The 19,411-nt window shown below is 39.6% G+C and overlaps 4 non-coding genes across 4 annotated transcripts; all 4 read right to left on the bottom strand.

The window, feature by feature from the left end:
* Nucleotides 1-2,592: 2,592 nt before the first annotated feature.
* LOC134995158 (U5 spliceosomal RNA) lies at nt 2,593-2,708 on the bottom strand. Its single transcript, XR_010198021.1, has one exon. It is a non-coding gene; the product is annotated as a U5 spliceosomal RNA (small nuclear RNA).
* Nucleotides 2,709-2,983: 275 nt separating this feature from the next.
* On the bottom strand, nt 2,984-3,099 carry LOC134995154 (U5 spliceosomal RNA). The gene has a single exon (XR_010198017.1). It is a non-coding gene; the product is annotated as a U5 spliceosomal RNA (small nuclear RNA).
* A 274-nt stretch (nt 3,100-3,373) lies between these two features.
* Nucleotides 3,374-3,490, bottom strand: LOC134995161 (U5 spliceosomal RNA). Its single transcript, XR_010198024.1, has one exon. It is a non-coding gene; the product is annotated as a U5 spliceosomal RNA (small nuclear RNA).
* Nucleotides 3,491-3,549: 59 nt separating this feature from the next.
* LOC134995180 (U1 spliceosomal RNA) lies at nt 3,550-3,713 on the bottom strand. Its single transcript, XR_010198042.1, has one exon. It is a non-coding gene; the product is annotated as a U1 spliceosomal RNA (small nuclear RNA).
* Between the last annotated feature and the right edge of the window lie 15,698 nt (nt 3,714-19,411).

Consider the following 19,411-nt stretch of genomic DNA (forward strand, 5'->3'; position numbering starts at 1 on the left):
AATGCGCTGCGGGCAGTACAAAATTGGGTTAATATAGGAGAAAAACCCCCAGACCTGTGCTCCTTAACTGTACCTGGTGGCTAGTGGAGCGGCTGCCCAGTAATCAGTGTCCACCGCAGTGCGCACACGGCCCACCCCCTACGGCCTCGCTCCCCTTCATCAGCGGCCTCGTGATCCGGAAGGGTGGTGTGTGTGTGACTGACCTTAGGATGAAACCGGAGCCTCCGCTGCAGTGACCCAGCAACCAGGGCACGGGAGTATATAGCGCCGCTGGGAGTGATGAAGCTGCAGTAAAGATGTCTATTAGACCTAGCCTGCTGCAGCCCTTGTAGATTCTCATAAAACAAGTTCTTCTTTTCTTGTCAAAATTAATAGCTAAGAATAGGCTGCCTGAGGCAGGCCCCTGTTAATTGGCCTGCTACTGAAGGCACCAACTACAAACTGAGCTCCCTGTTCATGGAAGCGGGGTTATAGAGGAGAATGCACTGAGCTTCTTGGGAACAGTCAAAAGCTTTGAGCCGGTTGGTGCCTCAGATCAAGATCCTACTCTACACCCCAATGTGAATCCTTGTGGAGTCCAGTGTACCCCACAGAAGAAATTAATGTGTCACACCCATTGGCAGCAACCTTAGAATAGCTGCTGACGGGCACAATTGAGAAAGGAAGGGGGGGGGACATTTGAATCCAGCACATAGATGCAATTCAAATATGTAATTTGTACCTTCCTATTTTAAAATATAATGGATGAACCTCACCCTGTGAGAACAATCTTCATGATCAAGAGATCTAATATGTAAAATAAGTATGAGTTGGGATAGGGCTGGGGAGGGTGGCAGCTCGGGCAGCCCCTCCCCCGTCAAGTTAAGGAGATTCAACTGAGGAAGCACAAGGGAACTCTCGTCTGGGGACAACAACTGCAGGGAGACCACATCTTTTCAGATGAACATGGGATGGCGGAAGGCTGCCTAATACTGAAGCACCATCAAATATCAAACCATATCCAACAACTAGTAACAGCATTCCTGGGGGAAGGTCTGCAGCAGACGGATTTGCATACGGTGATGTCATCCAAGCAGTGGGCCAAAGTTGGCTGGAACCCTCATCTGCATATAAAAAGAGAAAAGGGGCATGCAGGGCATGGCGGCCTTTTGCAGTGCTTGGATGACCCCTAGTTCGCATTAAACACCCCCACCCTCCTTTGGTGTGGGGCTCATGTTGGCCATGACCCATCCCCTGAAGCATTCATGCTGATTTCTTGCAGCAGCTGGGCACTGTAACAGCTCCAGAGCTGCTCTGTAAGGCAAGTAAAAGGGTGTGGGCCCTGCAGCACCACCTGTAGTTCGCATTGTGCGTTGGAAGGCACAAAGTAAGCAGACGGGAGGAGAAGTCAGGATAGTACACAAGGGCATCCTTTTCTCTTAGTCCGTAGAGGATGCTGGGGTCACATTAAGAACCATGGGGTATAGACGGGATCCGCAAGAGACATGGGCACTTTAAGACTTTCAAAGGGTGTGAACTGGCTCCTCCCTCTATGCCCCTCCTCCAGACTCCAGTTATAGGAACTGTGCCCAGGGAGACGGACATTTCGAGGAAAGGATTTATTGTTAAACTAAGGTGAGCATCTTACCAGCTCACACCTTAAGCATGCCGCAGAACGTGGCATTCAACAGAACACAAGCCAACGGCATGAACAATTGCAGCAAAAAGCTGACCAGAACCGTAACACAACATGTGTATAACCACAAGTAATAACTGCAGACACAGTATGGACTGGGACGGGTGCCCAGCATCCTCTACGTACTAAGAGAAAAGGATTTACCGGTAGGTATTAAAATCCTATTTTCTCATACGACCTAGAGGATGCTGGGGTCACATTAAGAACCATGGGGTTATACCAAAGCTCTTGAACGGGTGGGAGAGTGCGTACGACTCTGCAGCACCGAATGACCCAACTTGAGGTTATCATCAGCCAAGGTATCAAACTTGTAAAACTTAGCAAAAGTGTTTACTAAATAGCTGCTCGGCAAAGTTGCAATGCCGAGACTCCCCGACCAGCTGCCCAGGATGAACCCACCTTTCTAGTAGAATGGGTCTTCACCTAATTCAGTAACGGCAATCCTGTCGTGGAATGAGCATGCTGAATTTTACCACAGATCCAGCGCATAATGGTCTGCATGGAAGCAGGACACCCAATCATGTTGGGAGCATACAGGACAAACAGAGCCTCTGTTTTCCTAATCTGAACCGTTCTGGTGACATAAATTTTCAAAGTTCTGACCACAGCCAGAGACTTTGACTCAACGAAGGTGTCAGTGGCCAAAGGCACCATGTGGAAAGATGAACCACCTTCGGCAGAAATTGTTGACGTGTCCTCAATTCTGCTCTATCTTCATGAAAGATCAAATAAAGGCTCTTGTGATACTGCATGGTTTGTACTGTTTTCCATGTGCTCCCAGATCTTTCAAGCAAGTAGCATGGTCAAGAAAGTTCTGTTTGAAAAGAAACAAACATTTACTGTCATTGTTATGCAAATAAACTTACATTAAAGCTAACAAGAAAGCACACTCGTTCTGTCTTTAAACTGATAAAAGAAACCCCAATAATATGGGGCATGCAAAAATTGAGATAAAACTCAGTTTTGCTCCTCTCCACGGAAATCTTTAATAAAAGGCGAAATATTTGTTAGTTCTGAAGAGAAACCAGAGCATGACCAAGATTCCACCTGTCGCCTGAGTGCCATGCCAGCAGTTCTCATTCAGCTCAAAGTGAGCACCCAATTTGAATGAAAGAAAGCAGATTTCTCACCAGGCTTCCCCTTGCTATAAACATGGTTTGTACTCTTTTCCATGTGCTCCCAGATCTTTCAAACAATTAGTGTGGTCAAGAAAGTTCTGTTTGAAAAGAAACAAACATTTACTGTCATTTCTATGCAAATGAGCTTACATTAAAGCACACTCGTTCTATCTTTAAACCAATAAAATAAAACCCCAATAAGATGGGGCATGCAAAAATTGAGATAAAACTCAGTTTTGCTCCTCTCCACGGAAATCTTTAGTAAAAGGCGAAAGATTTGTTCGTTCTGAAGAGAAACCACAGCATGACCAAGATTCTACCTGTCGCCTGAGTGCCATGCCAGCAGTCCTCATTCAGCTCAAAGTGAGCACCCAATTTGAGAGAAAGAAAGCAGATTTCTCACCAGGCTTCCCCTTGCTATAAACATGGTTTGTACTCTTTTCCATGTGCTCCCAGATCTTTCAAGCAATTAGTATAGTCAAGAAAGTTCTGTTTGAAAAGAAACAAACATTTACTGTCATTTCTACGCAAATGAGCTTACATTAAAGCACACTCGTTCTATCTTTAAACTGATAAAAGAAACCCCAATAAGACGGGGCATGCAAAAATTGAGATAAAACTCAGTTTTGCTCCTCTCCACGGAAATCTTTAGTAAAAGGCAAAAGATTTGTTCGTTCTGAAGAACTAGCACAAGGGAACTCTCAAAAGAAGAACAAGGCTCTGAAACAAAGAAATCTGACTTTTACCAGAGCTGACCAGAGGAAAACACAAACACAGTCCCCCACTACCACAAATAAAGCAGTCGAGTTTCCCACATTTGGGGAAATCACAGGGGTCAGCATACCCAGAATGCAATGAATGAACCTCACCCTGGGAGAATAATCTTCATGACCATGGTATCTCCTATGCAAAATAAGTATGATTTGGGATAGAGCTGGGGAGGGCCGCTGCTCAGGCACATCTCTGTCAAGTTAAGGAGATTCAACTGAGGCAGCACAAGGGAACTCTCATCTGGGGACAACAACTGCAGGGAGAACACATATTTTCAGATGAACATGGGAGGGCAGAAGGCTGCCTAATACTGAAGCACCCCCAAACAACAAACCAAATGCAACAACTAGTGCAAGCATTCCTGGGGGAAGGCCTGCCGCAGATGGATTTGCATATGGTGATGTCATCCAAGCAGTGGGTCAAAGTTGGCTTCAACCCTCGTCTGCATATGAAAACAGAAAAGGGGCGTGCAGGGCATGGTGGCCTTTTGCGGCGCTTGTCTGACCCCTAGTTTGCATTAAACACCTCCACCCTCCTTCGGTGTGGGGCTCATGTTGGCTATGCCCCAGCCCCTGAAGCATTCAAGCTGATTTTTCTCCCAAACGAAAGACACTAGAATGAAAATTTTAAAGCCTCCTGTTAGTGCTTCATCTACACGTTATAGCCCTGAATTTTCCAATGCCTATCTCTTTGCAAAAGAGAGATATCGGCAAGGAAAAGCTGTATTGTACCTTTGCATTTTTCTCCCAAACGAAAGACACTAGAATGAAAATTTTAAAGCCTCCTGTTAGTGCTTCATCTACACGTTATAGCCCTGAATTTTCCAATGCCTAGCTCTTTGCAAAAGAGAGATATTGGCAAGGAAAAGCTGTATTGTACCTTTGCATTTTTCTCCCAAACGAAAGACACTAGAATGAAAATTTTAAAGTCTACTGTTAGAGCTTCATCTACACGTTATAGCCCTGAATTTTCCAATGCCTAGCTCTTTGCAAAAGAGAGATATCGGCAAGGAAAAGCTGTATTGTACCTTTGCATTTTTCTCCCAAACGAAAGACACTAGAATGAAAATTTTAAAGCCTCCTGTTAGTGCTTCATATACACGTTATAGCCCTGAATTTTCCAATGCCTATCTCTTTGCAAAAGAGAGATATCGACAAGGAAAAGCTGTATTGTACCTTTGCATTTTTCTCCCAAACGAAGGACATTAGAATGAAAATTTTAAAGCCTCCTATTAGTGCTTCATCTACACGTTATAGCCCTGAATTTTCCAATGCCTAGCTCTTTGCAAAAGAGAGATATCGGCAAGGAAAAGCTGTATTGTACCTTTGCATTTTTCTCCCAAACGAAAGACACTAGAATGAAAATTTTAAAGCCTCCTGTTAGTGCTTCATCTACACGTTATAGCCCTGAATTTTCCAATGCCTATCTCTTTGCAAAAGAGAGATATCGGCAAGGAAAAGCTGTATTGTACCTTTGCATTTTTCTCCCAAACGAAGGACACTAGAATGAAAATTTTAAAGCCTCCTATTAGTGCTTCATCTACACGTTATAGCCCTGAATTTTCCAATGCCTATCTCTTTGCAAAAGAGAGATATCGGCAAGGAAAAGCTGTATTGTACCTTTGCATTTTTCTCCCAAACGAAGGACACTAGAATGAAAATTTTAAAGCCTCCTGATAGTGCTTCATCTATACGTTATAGCCCTGAATTTTCAAATGCCTATCTCTTTGCAAAAGAGAGATATCGGCAAGGAAAAGCTGTATTGTACCTTTGCATTTTTCTCCCAAACGAAAGACACTAGAATGAAAATTTTAAAGCCTCCTGTTAGTGCTTCATCTACACGTTATAGCCCTGAATTTTCCAATGCCTATCTCTTTGCAAAAGAGAGATATCGGCAAGGAAAAGCTGTATTGTACCTTTGCATTTTTCTCCCAAACGAAGGACACTAGAATGAAAATGTAAAAGCCTCCTGTTAGTGCTTCATCTACACGGTATAGCCCTGAATTTTCCAATGCCTAGCTCTTTGCAAAAGAGAGATATTGGCAAGGAAAAGCTGTATTGTACCTTTGCATTTTTCTCCCAAACGAAGGACACTAGAATGAAAATTTTAAAGCCTCCTGTTAGTGCTTCATCTACACGTTATAGCCCTGAATTTTCCAATGCCTATCTCTTTGCAAAAGAGAGATATCGGCAAGGAAAAACTGTATTGTACCTTTGCATTTTTCTCCCAAACGAAAGACACTAGAATGAAAATTTTAAAGCCTCCTGTTAGTGCTTCATCTACACGTTATAGCCCTGAATTTTCCAATGCCTAGCTCTTTGCAAAAGAGAGATATCGGCAAGGAAAAGCTGTATTGTACCTTTGCATTTTTCTCCCAAACGAAGGACACTAGAATGAAAATGTAAAAGCCTCCTGTTAGTGCTTCATCTACACGGTATAGCCCTGAATTTTCCAATGCCTAGCTCTTTGCAAAAGAGAGATATTGGCAAGGAAAAGCTGTATTGTACCTTTGCATTTTTCTCCCAAACGAAGGACACTAGAATGAAAATTTTAAAGCCTCCTGTTAGTGCTTCATCTACACGTTATAGCCCTGAATTTTCCAATGCCTATCTCTTTGCAAAAGAGAGATATCGGCAAGGAAAAACTGTATTGTACCTTTGCATTTTTCTCCCAAACGAAAGACACTAGAATGAAAATTTTAAAGCCTCCTGTTAGTGCTTCATCTACACGTTATAGCCCTGAATTTTCCAATGCCTAGCTCTTTGCAAAATCGAGATATTGGCAAGGAAAAGCTGTATTGTACCTTTGCATTTTTCTCCCAAACGAAAGACACTAGAATGAAAATTTTAAAGCCTCCTGTTAGTGCTTCATCTACACGTTATAGCCCTGAATTTTCCAATGCCTAGCTCTTTGCAAAAGAGAGATATCGGCAAGGAAAAGCTGTATTGTACCTTTGCATTTTTCTCCCAAACGAAAGACACTAGAATGAAAATTTTAAAGCCTCCTGTTAGTGCTTCATCTAGACGTTATAGCCCTGAATTTGTCCAATGCCTATCTCTTTGCAAAAGAGAGATATCGGCAAGGAAAAGCTGTATTGTACCTTTGCATTTTTCTCCCAAACGAAGGACACTAGAATGAAAATTTTAAAGCCTCCTGTTAGTGCTTCATCTACACGTTATAGCCCTGAATTTTCCAATGCCTATCTCTTTGCAAAAGAGAGATATCGGCAAGGAAAAGCTGTATTGTACCTTTGCATTTTTCTCCCAAACGAAAGACACTAGAATGAAAATTTTAAAGCCTCCTGTTAGTGCTTCATCTACATGTTATAGCCCTGAATTTTCCAATGCCTATCTCTTTGCAAAAGAGAGATATCGGCAAGGAAAAGCTGTATTGTACCTTTGCATTTTTCTCCCAAACGAAGGACATTAGAATGAAAATTTTAAAGCCTCCTATTAGTGCTTCATCTACACGTTATAGCCCTGAATTTTCCAATGCCTATCTCTTTGCAAAAGAGAGATATCGGCAAGGAAAAGCTGCATTGTACTTTTGCATTTTTCTCCCAAACGAAAGACACTAGAATGAAATTTTTAAAGCCTACTGTTAGTGCTTCATCTACACGTTATAGCCCTGCATTTTCCAATGCCTATCTCTTTGCAAAAGAGAGATATCGGCAAGGAAAAGCTGCATTGTACTTTTGCATTTTTCTCCCAAACGAAAGACACTAGAATGAAAATTTTAAAGCCTCCTGTTAGTGCTTCATCTACACGTTATAGCCCTGAATTTTCCAATGCCTAGCTCTTTGCAAAAGAGAGATATTGGCAAGGAAAAGCTGTATTGTACCTTTGCATTTTTCTCCCAAACGAAAGACACTAGAATGAAAATTTTAAAGCCTCCTGTTAGTGCTTCATCTACACGTTATAGCCCTGAATTTTCCAATGCCTATCTCTTTTCAAAAGAGAGATATCGGCAAGGAAAAACTGTATTGTACCTTTGCATTTTTCTCCCAAACGAAGGACACTAGAATGAAAATTTAAAAGCCTCCTGTTAGTGCTTCATCTACACGTTATAGCCCTGCATTTTCCAATGCCTATCTCTTTGCAAAAGAGAGATATCGGCAAGGAAAAGCAGCATTGTACCTTTGCATTTTTCTCCCAAACGAAAGACACTAGAATGAAAATTGTAAAGCCTCCTGTTAGTGCTTCATCTACACGTTATAGCCCTGCATTTTCCAATGCCTAGCTCTTTGCAAAAGAGAGATATTGGCAAGGAAAAGCTGTATTGTACCTTTGCATTTTTCTCCCAAACGAAAGACACTAGAATGAAAATTTTAAAGCCTCCTGTTAGTGCTTCATCTACATGTTATAGCCCTGCATTTTCCAATGCCTATCTCTTTGCAAAAGAGAGATATCGGCAAGGAAAAGCAGCATTGTACTTTTGCATTTTTCTCCCAAACGAAAGACACTAGAATGAAAATTTTAAAGCCTCCTATTAGTGCTTCATCTACACGTTATAGCCCTGAATTTTCCAATGCCTAGCTCTTTGCAAAAGAGAGATATCGGCAAGGAAAAGCTGTATTGTACCTTTGCATTTTTCTCCCAAACGAAAGACACTAGAATGAAAATTTTAAAGCCTCCTGTTAGTGCTTCATCTACACGTTATAGCCCTGAATTTTCCAATGCCTATCTCTTTGCAAAAGAGAGATATCGGCAAGGAAAAGCTGTATTGTACCTTTGCATGTTTCTCCCAAACGAAGGACACTAGAATGAAAATTTTAAAGCCTCCTATTAGTGCTTCATCTACACGTTATAGCCCTGAATTTTCCAATGCCTATCTCTTTGCAAAAGAGAGATATCGGCAAGGAAAAGCTGTATTGTACCTTTGCATTTTTCTCCCAAACGAAGGACACTAGAATGAAAATTTTAAAGCCTCCTTTTAGTGCTTCATCTACACGTTATAGCCCTGAATTTTCCAATGCCTATCTCTTAGCAAAAGAGAGATATCGGCAAGGAAAAGCTGCATTGTACTTTTACATTTTTCTCCCAAACGAAAGACACTAGAATGAAAATTTTAAAGCCTCCTGTTAGTGCTTCATCTACACGTTATAGCCCTGAATTTTCCAATGCCTATCTCTTTGCAAAAGAGAGATATCGGCAAGGAAATGCTGTATTGTACCTTTGCATTTTTCTCCCAAACGAAAGACACTAGAATGAAAATTTTAAAGCCTCCTGTTAGTGCTTCATCTACACGTTATAGCCCTGAATTTTCCAATGCCTAGCTCTTTGCAAAAGAGAGATATTGGCAAGGAAAAGCTGTATTGTACCTTTGCATTTTTCTCCCAAACGAAGGACACTAGAATGAAAATTTTAAAGCCTCCTGTTAGTGCTTCATCTACACGTTATAGCCCTGAATTTTCCAATGCCTATCTCTTTGCAAAAGAGAGATATCGGCAAGGAAAAGCAGCATTGTACTTTTGCATTTTTCTCCCAAACGAAAGACACTAGAATGAAAATTTTAAAGCCTCCTGTTAGTGCTTTATCTACACGTTATAGCCCTGAATTTTCCAATGCCTAGCTCTTTGCAAAAGAGAGATATTGGCAAGGAAAAGCTGTATTGTACCTTTGCATTTTTCTCCCAAACGAAAGACACTAGAATGAAAATTTTAAAGTCTACTGTTAGTGCTTCATCTACACGTTATAGCCCTGAATTTTCCAATGCCTAGCTCTTTGCAAAAGAGAGATATCGGCAAGGAAAAGCTGTATTGTACCTTTGCATTTTTCTCCCAAACGAAAGACACTAGAATGAAAATTTTAAAGCCTCCTGTTAGTGCTTCATCTACACGTTATAGCCCTGAATTTTCCAATGCCTATTTCTTTGCAAAAGAGAGATATCGGCAAGGAAAAGCTGTATTGTACCTTTGCATTTTTCTCCCAAACGAAGGACACTAGAATGAAAAATTTAAAGCCTCCTGTTAGTGCTTCATCTACACGTTATAGCCCTGAATTTTCCAATGCCTATCTCTTTGCAAAAGAGAGATATCGGCAAGGAAAAGCTGTATTGTACCTTTGCATTTTTCTCCCAAACGAAAGACACTAGAATGAAATTTTTAAAGCCTACTGTTAGTGCTTCATCTACACGTTATAGCCCTGCATTTTCCAATGCCTATCTCTTTGCAAAAGAGAGATATCGGCAAGGAAAAGCTGTATTGTACCTTTGCATTTTTCTCCCAAACGAAAGACACTAGAATGAAATTTTTAAAGCCTCCTGTTAGTGCTTCATCTACACGTTATAGCCCTGAATTTTCCAATGCCTAGCTCTTTGCAAAAGAGAGATATTGGTAAGGAAAAGCTGTATTGTACCTTTGCATTTTTCTCCCAAACGAAAGACACTAGAATGAAAATTTTAAAGCCTCCTGTTAGTGCTTCATCTACACGTTATAGCCCTGAATTTTCCAATGCCTATCTCTTTTCAAAAGAGAGATATCGGCAAGGAAAAACTGTATTGTACCTTTGCATTTTTCTCCCAAACGAAGGACACTAGAATGAAAATTTAAAAGCCTCCTGTTAGTGCTTCATCTACACGTTATAGCCCTGCATTTTCCAATGCCTATCTCTTTGCAAAAGAGAGATAACGGCAAGGAAAAGCAGCATTGTACCTTTGCATTTTTCTCCCAAACGAAAGACACTAGAATGAAAATTGTAAAGCCTCCTGTTAGTGTTTCATCTACACGTTATAGCCCTGCATTTTCCAATGCCTAGCTCTTTGCAAAAGAGAGATATTGGCAAGGAAAAGCTGTATTGTACCTTTGCATTTTTCTCCCAAACGAAAGACACTAGAATGAAAATTTTAAAGCCTCCTGTTAGTGCTTCATCTGCACGTTATAGCCCTGCATTTTCCAATGCCTATCTCTTTGCAAAAGAGAGATATCGGCAAGGAAAAGCAGCATTGTACTTTTGCATTTTTCTCCCAAACGAAAGACACTAGAATGAAAATTTTAAAGCCTCCTGTTAGTGCTTCATCTACATGTTATAGCCCTGCATTTTTCAATGCCTATCTCTTTGCAAAAGAGAGATATCGGCAAGGAAAAGCAGCATTGTACTTTTGCATTTTTCTCCCAAACGAAAGACACTAGAATGAAAATTTTAAAGCCTCCTGTTAGTGCTTCATCTACACGTTATAGCCCTGAATTTTCCAATGCCTATCTCTTTGCAAAAGAGAGATATCGGCAAGGAAAAGCAGCATTGTACTTTTGCATTTTTCTCCCAAACGAAAGACACTAGAATGAAAATTTTAAAGCCTCCTGTTAGTGCTTCATCTACACGTTATAGCCCTGAATTTTCCAATGCCTAGCTCTTTGCAAAAGAGAGATATTGGCAAGGAAAAGCTGTATTGTACCTTTGCATTTTTCTCCCAAACGAAAGACACTAGAATGAAAATTTTAAAGCCTCCTGTTAGTGCTTCATCTACACGTTATAGCCCTGAATTTTCCAATGCCTATCTCTTTGCAAAAGAGAGATATCGGCAAGGAAAAGCTGTAATGTACCTTTGCATTTTTCTCCCAAACGAAGGACACTAGAATGAAAATTTTAAAGCCTCCTGTTAGTGCTTCATCTACACGTTATAGCCCTGAATTTTCAAATGCCTATCTCTTTGCAAAAGAGAGATATCGGCAAGGAAAAGCTGTATTGTACCTTTGCATTTTTCTCCCAAACGAAAGACACTAGAATGAAAATTTTAAAGCCTCCTGTTAGTGCTTCATCTAAACGTTATAGCCATGAATTTTCCAATGCCTATCTCTTTGCAAAAGAGAGATATCGGCAAGGAAAAACTGTATTGTACCTTTGCATTTTTCTCCCAAACGAAAGACACTAGAATGAAAATTTTAAAGCCTCCTGTTAGTGCTTCATCTACACGTTATAGCCCTTAATTTTCCAATGCCTAGCTCTTTGCAAAAGAGAGATATTGGCAAGGAAAAGCTGTATTGTACCTTTGCAGTTTTCTCCCAAACGAAAGACACTAGAATGAAAATTTTAAAGTCTACTGTTAGTGCTTCATCTACACGTTATAGCCCTGAATTTTCCAATGCCTAGCTCTTTGCAAAAGAGAGATATCGGCAAGGAAAAGCTGTATTGTACCTTTGCATTTTTCTCCCAAACGAAAGACACTAGAATGAAAATTTAAAAGCCTCCTGTTAGTGCTTCATCTACACGTTATAGCCCTGCATTTTCCAATGCCTATCTCTTTGCAAAAGAGAGATAACGGCAAGGAAAAGCAGCATTGTACCTTTGCATTTTTCTCCCAAACGAAAGACACTAGAATGAAAATTGTAAAGCCTCCTGTTAGTGTTTCATCTACACGTTATAGCCCTGCATTTTCCAATGCCTAGCTCTTTGCAAAAGAGAGATATTGGCAAGGAAAAGCTGTATTGTACCTTTGCATTTTTCTCCCAAACGAAAGACACTAGAATGAAAATTTTAAAGCCTCCTGTTAGTGCTTCATCTGCACGTTATAGCCCTGCATTTTCCAATGCCTATCTCTTTGCAAAAGAGAGATATCGGCAAGGAAAAGCAGCATTGTACTTTTGCATTTTTCTCCCAAACGAAGGACACTAGAATGAAAATTTTAAAGCCTCCTGTTAGTGCTTCATCTACACGTTATAGCCCTGAATTTTCCAATGCCTATCTCTTTTCAAAAGAGAGATATCGGCAAGGAAAAACTGTATTGTACCTTTGCATTTTTCTCCCAAACGAAGGACACTAGAATGAAAATTTAAAAGCCTCCTGTTAGTGCTTCATCTACACGTTATAGCCCTGCATTTTCCAATGCCTATCTCTTTGCAAAAGAGAGATAACGGCAAGGAAAAGCAGCATTGTACCTTTGCATTTTTCTCCCAAACGAAAGACACTAGAATGAAAATTGTAAAGCCTCCTGTTAGTGTTTCATCTACACGTTATAGCCCTGCATTTTCCAATGCCTAGCTCTTTGCAAAAGAGAGATATTGGCAAGGAAAAGCTGTATTGTACCTTTGCATTTTTCTCCCAAACGAAAGACACTAGAATGAAAATTTTAAAGCCTCCTGTTAGTGCTTCATCTACACGTTATAGCCCTGAATTTTCCAATGCCTATCTCTTTGCAAAAGAGAGATATCGGCAAGGAAAAGCTGTAATGTACCTTTGCATTTTTCTCCCAAACGAAGGACACTAGAATGAAAATTTTAAAGCCTCCTGTTAGTGCTTCATCTACACGTTATAGCCCTGAATTTTCAAATGCCTATCTCTTTGCAAAAGAGAGATATCGGCAAGGAAAAGCTGTATTGTACCTTTGCATTTTTCTCCCAAACGAAAGACACTAGAATGAAAATTTTAAAGCCTCCTGTTAGTGCTTCATCTAAACGTTATAGCCCTGAATTTTCCAATGCCTATCTCTTTGCAAAAGAGAGATATCGGCAAGGAAAAACTGTATTGTACCTTTGCATTTTTCTCCCAAACGAAAGACACTAGAATGAAAATTTTAAAGCCTCCTGTTAGTGCTTCATCTACACGTTATAGCCCTTAATTTTCCAATGCCTAGCTCTTTGCAAAAGAGAGATATTGGCAAGGAAAAGCTGTATTGTACCTTTGCAGTTTTCTCCCAAACGAAAGACACTAGAATGAAAATTTTAAAGTCTACTGTTAGTGCTTCATCTACACGTTATAGCCCTGAATTTTCCAATGCCTATCTCTTTGCAAAAGAGAGATATCGGCAAGGAAAAGCTGTATTGTACCTTTGCATTTTTCTCCCAAACGAAGGACACTAGAATGAAAATTTTAAAGCCTCCTATTAGTGCTTCATCTACACGTTATAGCCCTGAATTTTCCAATGCCTATCTCTTTGCAAAAGAGAGATATCGGCAAGGAAAAGCTGTATTGTACCTTTGCATTTTTCTCCCAAACGAAGGACACTAGAATGAAAATTTTAAAGCCTCCTGTTAGTGCTTCATCTACACGTTATAGCCCTGAATTTTCCAATGCCTATCTCTTAGCAAAAGAGAGATATCGGCAAGGAAAAGCTGTATTGTACCTTTGCATTTTTCTCCCAAACGAAAGACACTAGAATGAAAATTTTAAAGCCTCCTGTTAGTGCTTCATATACACGTTATAGCCCTGAATTTTCTCATGCCTATCTCTTTGCAAAAGAGAGATATCGGCAAGGAAATGCTGCATTGTACTTTTACATTTTTCTCCCAAACGAAAGACACTAGAATGAAAATTTTAAAGCCTCCTGTTAGTGCTTCATCTACACGTTATAGCCCTGAATTTTCCAATGCCTATCTCTTTGCAAAAGAGAGATATCGGCAAGGAAAAGCTGCATTGTACTTTTACATTTTTCTCCCAAACGAAAGACACTAGAATTAAAATTTTAAAGCCTCCTTTTAGTGCTTCATCTACACGTAATAGCCCTGAATTTTCCAAAGCCTATCTCTTTGCAAAAGAGAGATATCGGCAAGGAAATTCTGTATTGTACCTTTGCATTTTTCTCCCAAACGAAAGACACTAGAATGAAAATTTTAAAGCCTCCTGTTAGTGCTTCATCTACACGTTATAGCCCTGAATTTTCCAATGCCTATCTCTTTGCAAAAGAGAGATATCGGCAAGGAAAAGCTGTATTGTACCTTTGCATTTTTCTCCCAAACGAAGGACACTAGAATGAAAATTTTAAAGCCTCCTATTAGTGCTTCATCTACACGTTATAGCCCTGAATTTTCCAATGCCTATCTCTTTGCAAAAGAGAGATATCGGCAAGGAAAAGCTGTATTGTACCTTTGCATTTTTCTCCCAAACGAAAGACACTAGAATGAAAATTTTAAAGCCTCCTGTTAGTGCTTCATCTACACGTTATAGCCCTGAATTTTCAAATGCCTATCTCTTTGCAAAAGAGAGATATCGGCAAGGAAAAGCTGTATTGTACCTTTGCATTTTTCTCCCAAACGAAAGACACTAGAATGAAAATTTTAAAGCCTCCTGTTAGTGCTTCATCTACACGTTATAGCCCTGAATTTTCCAATGCCTAGCTCTTTGCAAAAGAGAGATATTGGCAAGGAAAAGCTGTATTGTACCTTTGCAGTTTTCTCCCAAACGAAAGACACTAGAATGAAAATTTTAAAGTCTACTGTTAGTGCTTCATCTACACGTTATAGCCCTGAATTTTCCAATGCCTATCTCTTTGCAAAAGAGAGATATCGGCAAGGAAAAGCTGTATTGTACCTTTGCATTTTTCTCCCAAACGAAGGACACTAGAATGAAAATTTTAAAGCCTCCTATTAGTGCTTCATCTACACGTTATAGCCCTGAATTTTCCAATGCCTATCTCTTTGCAAAAGAGAGATATCGGCAAGGAAAAGCTGTATTGTACCTTTGCATTTTTCTCCCAAACGAAGGACACTAGAATGAAAATTTTAAAGCCTCCTGTTAGTGCTTCATCTACACGTTATAGCCCTGAATTTTCCAATGCATATCTCTTAGCAAAAGAGAGATATCGGCAAGGAAAAGCTGTATTGTACCTTTGCATTTTTCTCCCAAACGAAAGACACTAGAATGAAAATTTTAAAGCCTCCTGTTAGTGCTTCATATACACGTTATAGCCCTGAATTTTCTCATGCCTATCTCTTTGCAAAAGAGAGATATCGGCAAGGAAATGCTGCATTGTACTTTTACATTTTTCTCCCAAACGAAAGACACTAGAATGAAAATTTTAAAGCCTCCTGTTAGTGCTTCATCTACACGTTATAGCCCTGAATTTTCCAATGCCTATCTCTTTGCAAAAGAGAGATATCGGCAAGGAAAAGCTGCATTGTACTTTTACATTTTTCTCCCAAACGAAAGACACTAGAATTAAAATTTTAAAGCCTCCTTTTAGTGCTTCATCTACACGTAATAGCCCTGAATTTTCCAAAGCCTATCTCTTTGCAAAAGAGAGATATCGGCAAGGAAATTCTGTATTGTACCTTTGCATTTTTCTCCCAAACGAAAGACACTAGAATGAAAATTTTAAAGCCTCCTGTTAGTGCTTCATCTACACGTTATAGCCCTGAATTTTCCAATGCCTAGCTCTTTGCAAAAGAGAGATATTGGCAAGGAAAAGCTGTATTGTACCTTTGCATTTTTCTCCCAAACGAAAGACACTAGAATGAAAATTTTAAAGCCTCCTGTTAGTGCTTCATCTACACGTTATAGCCCTGAATTTTCCAATGCCTATCTCTTTGCAAAAGAGAGATATCGGCAAGGAAAAGCTGTATTGTACCTTTGCATGTTTCTCCCAAACGAAGGACACTAGAATGAAAATTTTAAAGCCTCCTATTAGTGCTTCATCTACACGTTATAGTCCTGAATTTTCCAATGCCTATCTCTTTGCAAAAGAGAGATATCGGCAAGGAAAAGCTGTATTGTACCTTTGCATTTTTCTCCCAAACGAAGGACACTAGAATGAAAATTTTAAAGCCTCCTGTTAGTGCTTCATCTACACGTTATAGCCCTGAATTTTCCAATGCCTAGCTCTTTGCAAAAGAGAGATATTGGCAAGGAAAAGCTGTATTGTACCTTTGCATTTTTCTCCCAAACGAAGGACACTAGAATGAAAATTTTAAAGCCTCCTGTTAGTGCTTCATCTACACGTTATAGCCCTGAATTTTCCAATGCCTATCTCTTTGCAAAAGAGAGATATCGGCAAGGAAAAGCAGCATTGTACTTTTGCATTTTTCTCCCAAACGAAAGACACTAGAATGAAAATTTTAAAGCCTCCTATTAGTGCTTCATCTACACGTTATAGCCCTGAATTTTCCAAAGCCTATCTCTTTGCAAAAGAGAGATATCGGCAAGGAAAAGCTGTATTGTACCTTTGCATTTTTCTCCCAAACGAAGGACACTAGAATGAAAATTTTAAAGCCTTCTGTTAGTGCTTCATCTACACGTTATAGCCCTGAATTTTCAAATGCCTATCTCTTTGCAAAAGAGAGATATCGGCAAGGAAAAGCTGTATTGTACCTTTGCATTTTTCTCCCAAACGAAAGACACTAGAATGAAAATTTTAAAGCCTCCTGTTAGTGCTTCATCTACACGTTATAGCCCTGAATTTTCCAATGCCTATCTCTTTGCAAAAGAGAGATATCGGCAAGGAAAAGCAGCATTGTACTTTTGCATTTTTCTCCCAAACGAAAGACACTAGAATGAAAATTTTAAAGCCTCCTATTAGTGCTTCATCTACACGTTATAGCCCTGAATTTTCCAATGCCTAGCTCTTTGCAAAAGAGAGATATCGGCAAGGAAAAGCTGTATTGTACCTTTGCATGTTTCTCCCAAACGAAGGACACTAGAATGAAAATTTTAAAGCCTCCTATTAGTGCTTCATCTACACGTTATAGCCCTGAATTTTCCAATGCCTATCTCTTTGCAAAAGAGAGATATCGGCAAGGAAAAGCTGTATTGTACCTTTGCATTTTTCTCCCAAACGAAGGACACTAGAATGAAAATTTTAAAGCCTTCTGTTAGTGCTTCATCTACACGTTATAGCCCTGAATTTTCAAATGCCTATCTCTTTGCAAAAGAGAGATATCGGCAAGGAAAAGCTGTATTGTACCTTTGCATTTTTCTCCCAAACGAAAGACACTAGAATGAAAATTTTAAAGCCTCCTGTTAGTGCTTCATCTACACGTTATAGCCCTGAATTTTCCAATGCCTATCTCTTTGCAAAAGAGAGATATCGGCAAGGAAAAGCTGCATTGTACTTTTACATTTTTCTCCCAAACGAAAGACACTAGAATTAAAATTTTAAAGCCTCCTTTTAGTGCTTCATCTACACGTAATAGCCCTGAATTTTCCAAAGCCTATCTCTTTGCAAAAGAGAGATATCGGCAAGGAAATTCTGTATTGTACCTTTGCATTTTTCTCCCAAACGAAAGACACTAGAATGAAAATTTTAAAGCCTCCTGTTAGTGCTTCATCTACACGTTATAGCCCTGAATTTTCCAATGCCTAGCTCTTTGCAAAAGAGAGATATTGGCAAGGAAAAGCTGTATTGTACCTTTGCATTTTTCTCCCAAACGAAAGACACTAGAATGAAAATTTTAAAGCCTCCTGTTAGTGCTTCATCTACACGTTATAGCCCTGAATTTTCCAATGCCTATCTCTTTGCAAAAGAGAGATATCGGCAAGGAAAAGCTGTATTGTACCTTTGCATGTTTCTCCCAAACGAAGGACACTAGAATGAAAATTTTAAAGCCTCCTATTAGTGCTTCATCTACACGTTATAGTCCTGAATTTTCCAATGCCTATCTCTTTGCAAAAGAGAGATATCGGCAAGGAAAAGCTGTATTGTACCTTTGCATTTTTCTCCCAAACGAAGGACACTAGAATGAAAATTTTAAAGCCTTCTGTTAGTGCTTCATCTACACGTTATAGCCCTGAATTTTCAAATGCCTATCTCTTTGCAAAAGAGAGATATCGGCAAGGAAAAGCTGTATTGTACCTTTGCATTTTTCTCCCAAACGAAAGACACTAGAATGAAAATTTTAAAGCCTCCTGTTAGTGCTTCATCTACACGTTATAGCCCTGAATTTTCCAATGCCTAGCTCTTTGCAAAAGAGAGATATTGGCAAGGAAAAGCTGTATTGTACCTTTGCATTTTTCTCCCAAACGAAGGACACTAGAATGAAAATTTTAAAGCCTCCTGTTAGTGCTTCATCTACACGTTATAGCCCTGAATTTTCCAATGCCTATCTCTTTGCAAAAGAGAGATATCGGCAAGGAAAAGCAGCATTGTACTTTTGCATTTTTCTCCCAAACGAAAGACACTAGAATGAAAATTTTAAAGCCTCCTATTAGTGCTTCATCTACACGTTATAGCCCTGAATTTTCCAAAGCCTATCTCTTTGCAAAAGAGAGATATCGGCAAGGAAAAGCTGTATTGTACCTTTGCATTTTTCTCCCAAACGAAGGACACTAGAATGAAAATTTTAAAGCCTTCTGTTAGTGCTTCATCTACACGTTATAGCCCTGAATTTTCAAATGCCTATCTCTTTGCAAAAGAGAGATATCGGCAAGGAAAAGCTGTATTGTACCTTTGCATTTTTCTCCCAAACGAAAGACACTAGAATGAAAATTTTAAAGCCTCCTGTTAGTGCTTCATCTACACGTTATAGCCCTGAATTTTCCAATGCCTATCTCTTTGCAAAAGAGAGATATCGGCAAGGAAAAGCAGCATTGTACTTTTGCATTTTTCTCCCAAACGAAAGACACTAGAATGAAAATTTTAAAGCCTCCTATTAGTGCTTCATCTACACGTTATAGCCCTGAATTTTCCAATGCCTAGCTCTTTGCAAAAGAGAGATATCGGCAAGGAAAAGCTGTATTGTACCTTTGCATGTTTCTCCCAAACGAAGGACACTAGAATGAAAATTTTAAAGCCTCCTATTAGTGCTTCATCTACACGTTATAGCCCTGAATTTTCCAATGCCTATCTCTTTGCAAAAGAGAGATATCGGCAAGGAAAAGCTGTATTGTACCTTTGCATTTTTCTCCCAAACGAAGGACACTAGAATGAAAATTTTAAAGCCTTCTGTTAGTGCTTCATCTACACGTTATAGCCCTGAATTTTCAAATGCCTATCTCTTTGCAAAAGAGAGATATCGGCAAGGAAAAGCTGTATTGTACCTTTGCATTTTTCTCCCAAACGAAAGACACTAGAATGAAAATTTTAAAGCCTCCTGTTAGTGCTTCATCTACACGTTATAGCCCTGAATTTTCCAATGCCTATCTCTTTGCAAAAGAGAGATATCGGCAAGGAAAAACTGTATTGTACCTTTGCATTTTTCTCCCAA

The sequence above is a fragment of the Pseudophryne corroboree genome, unplaced genomic scaffold, assembly GCF_028390025.1.
Source record: "Pseudophryne corroboree isolate aPseCor3 unplaced genomic scaffold, aPseCor3.hap2 scaffold_1375, whole genome shotgun sequence".
NCBI classification, from domain to species: Eukaryota; Metazoa; Chordata; class Amphibia; order Anura; family Myobatrachidae; genus Pseudophryne; species Pseudophryne corroboree.